Below are 8,299 nucleotides of genomic sequence, written 5' to 3'. Positions count from 1 at the left end.
CACAGGGTGGCTTAAACAATAGAAATTTTCTCACAGTCCTGGAGGCTGGAAGTTCATGATGGGCATGCTTAGTGTACTTGGGTTCTGATGGGAGCCCCCTTTTTAGCTTGCAGACTGCTGCCTTCTTGGTGTGTGAAGGGGGAGAGAGAAGAGATGGGGACAGAAAGAACTTGCTGGAGTCTCTTTATAAGGGTACTGATCCCATTATGAGGACATCACCCCATGGCCTCATCTGACCTCCCAAAGACCCATCTCCATCTCCAAATGCCATCACATTGGGGCTTAGAGCTTCAACATATGAATTGAGGCAGGAGGACCACAAACATTCAGTCTATAACACCGGAGAAAGTACGTGATATCCTTATATTACTTTTAAGTAGTTCAAAATAGTATGTATACATTAGACAAGGCAACTAAGTAAATGTAGCAATATGTTAACAGTTGTTTAACTTGGAAGAAGTGTATACAAATATTCTCTTGTCCTGGCTGGTGTGGCTCAGTGGATTTGAGCACCAGCCTGTAGAGAGAAAGGTCGCTGTTTCAATTCCCAGTCAGGGTACATGCCTATGGTACATCTGAGAGTATGCAAGTCAGTCAGTCAATGTTTCTCTTGTACACTGATGTTTGTTTCCCTCCCTTCCCCTCTATCTGAAAATAAATAAAATTCTAAAATATTCTTTCAACTTTTCTGTGTGTTTTTAATAAAAATTGGGTGGGAGTGAGTCCTTGGAAATTAGGTTGTTCAAATTTGAAGTTCACAACTGTGTGAACTGGGTAAATTTCTTAACCTCTCTGATTCTGTTTCTACACCCTAAAAGTGGGATAATAAGGTTGCTATGAAAATGAAATAAGGTACATAACAGATGTAGAGAAGCTGGCACATAGATGGCTTACTCATAGCTCTTCTCAAATGTCAGGGCCATTGTAAGTCATTTCTTCTGTTTGGTTCTCACACCCGTCCTCAGATTCAATCCATGTTTACTGAACACCTATTATGTACCGGGCTCTGGGCTAAGTAAGGCTTTTGTAAACTGTGAGCTTGCCATTCTCATCCACATTTGCTAATAGAGGTTACAAGCCTTGCCAAGTGCCTGACCTGTTGGCTAAGTTGTTCAATCAGAGGGCTGAGATCTGAAAGCAGAGCCTTCAATTCCAAGTCTGGAGGCCCCTAAGGTAATTTGGAAACTGGCTAGGGATGTCTACACATACAATTTCTGTAAGGCTGAAAGATGATACGAAAGCCCTTTGGGAATGAGAGAGGTCCATGTAAATGTGGAGGCCTTGAAAGAGCCCTGGCCCACAAGAGGGTCTCTAACTCCTCTCTGCCATCAAATCCTATGTGATTTGGCTCCCTTGGCTTCAATTACTGTCACTTGTGTGCCCACAGAGGCGTGTTCATTCCCAGTTTATGTGTGAGGAAACAAGTATCCTGGAATATGAATCACCTGCCCAGAGTTCTGGCCCCTCTGGTATTGCATTTGCTTCAGTCACAATCCCCAGTGGCTTCAGCTTCTTCACAAGTAGTGAGGGAATCATGCCAACTTCAAGAGTTAAGAGAGCTAGCCCTGGCTGGTGTGGCTCAGTGTGTTGAGCCTGTGAACCAGGAGGTTGCTGGTTCCATCCCCAGTCGGGGCACATGCCTTGGTTGCAGGCCAGGTCCCTGGATGGGGGCATGTGAAAGACAACCAGTTGATGTTTCTCTCCCCCTCTTTCTCCCTTCCCATATCCCTAAAATAAATAGAATCTCCTTAAAAAAAGAGTTAAGGGAGATAACCAGGCTTTCTCTACTCAAACCAGCCTTTCCTGCTTAGAGGTGCTGGGTCCTCTAACCCCAAACTTGGGAAGCCAGCTGTGAACCTTGGTTGTTCGTGCTGCCTGAGGAATTCTTGAGATAGAGTGCACAGACTTCTGGAGAGGCTGCATTTGATATGTGCATCGAAAGATATAGTGGTGGGAGGGGAATATAATGGCATTAAATGGTAATGGAAAAAATAGTTTAAAAAAGATATAGTGGTACCCTCTTAACACAGTTTTTCTGTTGTTTCAGTTACCCTGGACAATCTCGGTCTGAAAATAAACAATTCCTAAATTTTAAATTGTGTGCCATTCTGAGGGGTGTGACGAACTCTCACAGCATCCCACCACCCTGTTCAGATGTGAGTCATTCCTTTGCCCAGTGGACGCACACTGTGCGTCTGCCTGCTAGTCATTGAGCGGCCCCCTCGGGTATCCAATGGTCTGTGGCAATATCACAGTTCTTGTATTCAGTCACACTTATTTCACTTAATAATGGCCCCAAAAAGCAAGAGTGGTGATGCTTGCAATCCAGATATGCCAGGGAGAAGCTGTAAATTGTTTCCTTTGGGTGAAAAGGTATGTATGTATGTATGTATGTATGTATAGGAAAAAACATAGTATATATAGGGTTTGGTACCACCTGAGGGTTCAGGTATCCACTTTGGGTCTTAGAATATATCCCTGTGGATAAGAGGGTGGGGACCACTGTATTATCAACAGTGAAAAGGCAATCCAGAGAATGGGAGGAAAATATGTGTAAATTATATATCTGATAAGGGCTTAATAGCCAAAAAATATAAAGAAGACCTAAAACAACAACAAAACAAAACCTTTTCTTTTTTTCAAATTTTTATTATTTTTCTTTTATATTTTATCAATTATACTGCTACTTGTGCTGGGCTTGGAGGTTCCTGGGCAAAGTTGGACGATTACCCAAAGTTGGCTGCTGCTAGTGCCAGCGCAGGGCACTGAGCCAGAGGTATGGGGCATAGAGGCTCTTTAAGGCTGGTTGTTGCCTGTTTGAGAGGATTTAGGAAGATATGAAGCCTAAGCAGAGACCAGCCATTGATGTGGAAAAGCCACTGTTAACAGCTTTTGTGGGCCAGTAAGCTGGGTGGGGTGGGGCCTCAGGGATTCCTAAGGGCAGAGCAAACTGTGTGAGCCAGAGTGATGGAGTCTCAGATACAGCCCCATTCTTCAGCTCGGTGGCTTTGTGGGGGGAGGGCTCAGAAAGGTAATAGTGACCTCTGCCTAATTTTCTGTCTGGGAGAAAGCTGTCTCCCAGCTCTCACCCTGATACCAGACATGTCAGTTCCTCCCTGTGTGCCATGGGCACTACTGCGGTGCTTGAGCTCAGAGGGAATGAGTCTGAGTGTTTGTGGGCCCTTTTCTTGGGAATCCAGTAGTTCCTTTCAGCGACTCAGACCCCGCCGGTTTTTACAGCCAGAAGTTATGGGGACTTATCTTCCTGGCTCTAGAACCCTGTGCTGGGAGGCCTGGTATAGGTCTACTACCCATCACTCCCGAGATACCCCTCCCAAATTTTATCCACCGTACATGTGTGTGGGACCAGCCCATTCCGTGTCTTCGAGTCTCTGTGCCTCCTACCATTCTGGGTGGATGTGGTTTCTTTAGTTTCATAGTTGTCAGACTTCCTTTCAACTCGATTTCTGATATTTCTGAGTGCTGGTTCTGCAGTTTAGTTGTAATTTTGATGTGGTTGTGCAAGGAGTCGAGCTGTGTTTACCTATACCTCCATCTTGACCGAAAGTCTGACTCACAACGTAATTTTTTAAATGTGTAAAGAACATGAATACATGTTTCTCCAAAGAAGACATACAAATGGACAATAAGCACAAGATGTTCAACATCACTAATAATTAGGGAAGTACAAATCATAACTGCAATATCACTTCACACTCATTAGGATGGTTATTCTTTAAAAAACAAAAAATTTTTGGCCCTGGCTGGTGTGGCTCAGTGGATTGAGCGTTGGCTTGCGAACCAAAGGGTTGTAGGTTTAATTCCCAGTCAGGGTACATGCCTGGGTTGTGGGCCAGGTGCCCAGCAGGGGGCATGCAAGAGGCAACCACACATTGATGTTTCTCTCCCTCTCCTTCTTCCTCCTTTCCTCTCTATAAAAGTAAATAAGTAAAATCTTTAAAAATAAGTAAGTAAAAGTTCTGGTAAAACTGTGTGCTGCTGGTGGGCATGGGAAATGTGTTGCTGCTATGGAAAACAGTATGGAGATTTCTCAAAAAGTTAAAAATAGAATTACCATATAATGCAGTAGTTCCGAATCCTGGTATGTACCCAAAACAGGAAGCAGGGTCACAGAGAGATATCTGTGCACCCATGTGCACAGCAATAGTATTCGAAACGGCCGAAAGGTGGGAGTCACCCTGGTATCTGGTGGATGAATGGGTGACGAAATGTTCAGTGTCATTCAGTGGAATATTATTCAGTTTGTAAAAGGAAGAAAATTCTGACACATGCTAAGTGAAGTCACAAAAGAACAAATACTGTACGATGCCATTTATATAATGTATCCAGAGTCATCAAATTCGCAGAAATAGAAAGTAGATTAGAGGTTACCAGGGCTGGGGAAGAGAAGGAGTTGGTGTTTAATGGAGACAGAATTTTGTTTGGGATGATGAGCAAGTTCTGGAGACAGATGGTGATGACAGTTGTACAACAAAGTGAATATATACTCAACACTATGGAATTGCCATCAAAAAATGGTTAAAGTGGTAAATTTTTATATTGTATATATTTTACCACAACAGAAACCTCATTACATATGATGGTATAAAATAATTTGCCTAAAAAAATACCCCAAATCCCTTTGACCACTTACCCTTACAGTGATTTCCTATTTATTTGCTTTCCCTGTGCAGCAAAAACCTGCAAGCTGCCTATTGTCACGTCTGTGCTCTCTCCTCCCTTCTCCCTTAACCCTGCTTTGCCCCTACCATTCCATGGAAGCCGCTGTCACCAAGGTCAGAAGTGCCATCCCAGAGACGTGCCCTGCAGTCACTGACAGTCTTCTTCCTCCTAAGGGCACTGCCACTGCATGACTTTTGGGACAGCAGCTTGCTAGCCTGCCTCTGGCCTCATCGGTTGTTCCTTCTGCCTCCATTGCTGATTCCTCCTCTTGTCCATGAGCTTTTTTTTTCTTGTCCATGTTGGGGGGCCCCCTCCATCTACCCTCACCCTGTTGGTGTCCTCCTTTCTCATGGTTTTGAATGCCCCATCTAGATGCTGACAACTGTCAACTCTATATCTCCAGTTCAGACCTTCCTCCTGAATTCCAGATCCACCTGCCCATCAACCCATGAAAGTCTGCTATGTATCTACCTCAGACTGAACGTGCCCGCTCTTCCCTGCTAACCACAGCCGTGCCCTTCAGAACTGACATGTGGTTCACCAAATCCATTTCCTGTCCTCTTGGCACCCAGCTAGGTCATATCCCCCACCCCCTGCCCATGCAGTTAGGTGTGGCCATGAGAACAGGCAGAAGCAACGTCACTCCTTCCAGACCTGTGGAGCAGAAACCCACCTCTTGACCCTCCACCTGCCCAGGGTGACTTCGGAAGGCACAAGGTAAAGATGACACAGCTCCTGTCAGTAGAGTCTCTGATGAGTCCCCACTCGCCTTGTGACAACTGGACTTAGTGTGAATGAGCAATAAGTTCTATAGAACAAGCCACTGAGGGTGCACGCTGTATTTTTCCAGCAACAGGTATGCAAGTATGTAAGTATTCTGTGTTTTCTTAGATTCTGGATTTGTCTAATGAGCATTTATTCATCACAGGGCCAATCATTTTTTAAAAATCCTCACCTGAAGATATGTTTACTGATTTTATAGAGGAGGGGAGAGGGAAACATTGATGTGAGAGACTTGCCTTCCACATGCAACCGACTCGGTATCAAACCTGCAACCTAGGTATGTGTTCTGACCAGGGATCAAACCTGCAGCTTTTCATTGTATGGGACAATGCCCCAACCAACCGAGTCACCTGGCCAGGGCTAATTTATTCTTGATGCCTGGGCATTCTCGGCCTACCTGACTGGAGAGACACAGTCCCTCCCAAGTCGAGCCAATTCTTTTTTTTTTTTAAGATTTTATTTATTTATCTTTAGAGGGGAAGGGAAGGAGAGAGGGAGAGAAACATCAATGTATGGTTGCCTCTTGTGGGTTCCCTGCTGGGAACTGGCCTGCAACCCAGGCATGTGCCCTGACTGGGAATTGAACCACGATCGTTTGGTTCGCAGGCCCGTGCTCAATCCACTGAGCTATACCAGCTAGGGCCAATTCTTATAGCACAGAGCTTCCCCACTCCCCAGTGTGCCTTTCATAGGAAAACAACCAATCTATAGCCCACACCCCCCACCACCTCCCACTCAAACTCCCACATAGCAAACCAGTATTTCCCCTGACTAGGTCCCAGACTACTAGGGATACCCCCGTGCTCCAAGGCCCACTGGAATTATTCATACTAACCAATCTTGAACTGTCCACCCTACCCTGTACTGCTTTTCTCTCGGAATCCCCACTAAGGACCCTGGCTTTCCCCTTGTTCCTTTTGCCTCCTAGCCAAAGCCAGGTGCCCCCTTGTGGTCCTGAGTGGCATAGTATGCCCCTCCTCTTGGGAAATACAAAAATCTTTCACTGGTATTGGCCAATCTGAGTCCTCACTTAGTTACTTCTATAAATTAAAATTAAAATGAGAGCCCTAGCCAAGTGGTTAAATTGGTTGGAGTGTTGTCCCACGCACCAAAAGGCTGTGGGATCAGTTCCCCATCAGGGCACATACCTACCTAGGTTGCAGGTTTGACCTCTGGTTGGGACATGCATGGGAGTCCATGTTTCCCTCTCTCGCTTCCTCTCTCTCTAAAATCAATAAACATGTCCTCCAGTGAGGATTGAAACAATTAGGTAGTAACCTTAAGGAACACAGTGGCCACTCTATCCTTGTAGTTGCTGAGGCTAAAAGCCTTGGTTGGAATCACCCTGGGCTGTTCTGTTGTTAGACTTCATATCTAGTCCACCAGCAAATAAATCCTTCTGAGTCTCCCTTCAAAATCTGTAGACACACACCGCTCCTCACTTCTTGGAGCTTCACTGTCACTCCTGGGGCCTTGCAGCAGCCTCCTCACTGGTGTCTCTGCTTGCTCCTTGACCCCTTTCAGACCTTTTAGAACTTAAGTCAGATGATGTCTCTCCTCTGCCCACATCCTCTATGGACATATCTCTGAGTGAGTGCAACAGGGTCCCAGAGGGTCCGACTCTCCTCCCCCCACACCTGCTGATGACGTTGTCACATCCTTGCTCTTCCTCTAGCAAGCCAGCTGCCTCCATGGCCTCCAGGCTTTGCTTAGTGAGGTTCAGCCTGATCATCTTTTTAACAGTTGCAACAACAGGAGCCTGCCACAGTCTGGAACTCTCAAACCCCTGGCTCTGCTTTTTCTTATCCCACAGTGCTTACCACTCAACATCATGTCTAACATTATATGCATTCTTTATATCCCCCCACCCTGACCCTAGCAAAACACAAGCCATTCTTGGGATTTCTTCTCTGGTGTGTGCTGATACACCCCCAGCACACAGAACATAGTAAGTGCTCACAAGTGTTTACTCATTGCTCATTCACACTAAGCACCAGGGGCTCACAAATGCTCCTGGTGTAAATAAAATTTACACCAGGGGCATTTTGCTATTTTAATGTTATGCTACAGAACCTGCATTGCCTCCACCGTACGGGAGCCACACTCAGTGAGCCAAGGTTACCATCCTGAGAGCCTCTCTCATTTCAGTGGGGGAGGCTCGATTAATCACCCAATTTCCCTGCACATTGTCATCACCTGGCAACTTCAAGGCACTCGGGAGGTCGAGACAGAACTCATCTGGGAGCATAAACTCCCAAGTAACCTGACTGGTGTGGCTTAGTGGTTGAATGCCAGCCTGCAAAGCAAAGGGTCAAAGGTTCGATTTATTGCAGATTCAATTCCTAGTCAGGGTGCATGCCGAGGTTGTGGCCAGATCCCATAGTAGACGACGCGTGAGAAACAACCACACACTGATGTTTCTCTCCCTCCCTCTCCCTCTCTCTGACAATAAATAATAAAATCTTAAAAAAAAAACCCTCTCAGGTGATTCCAGGGTGCAACTAGGTCTGAGAAGCTCCACTCCAGTCAGCGCCAGCTGGAGGTGGGGAGGGCGGGGGCTGTGGGGCTATTATGGAGAGAAAGAATGACTAATGCAGTGAATGATGAGGCAAGCCAAAAATTCAGAAGGAAAAAATGGTAAAATATACTTGAATTTTAGCATATGCTTTTCTACAAATGAAATGCCTTACATGTTTTTCCTGCCATGCGCAAATGGGAAGCTTCAATCTTCAGATGTTTTGGAAGGAAAATCTGGAAGAAAAAGCTGCTCAATTGCAATGCAATTTCCAGGCACTTTTTCTGTGTCCAAGCCAGCTGTCTGTTTCAAAACTAA

Source organism: Artibeus jamaicensis, unplaced genomic scaffold (assembly GCF_021234435.1).
Source record: "Artibeus jamaicensis isolate MK-2021 breed Jamaican fruit bat unplaced genomic scaffold, CSHL_Jam_final contig_419, whole genome shotgun sequence".
NCBI lineage: Eukaryota > Metazoa > Chordata > Mammalia > Chiroptera > Phyllostomidae > Artibeus > Artibeus jamaicensis.
This window is presented reverse-complemented; position numbering follows the sequence as displayed.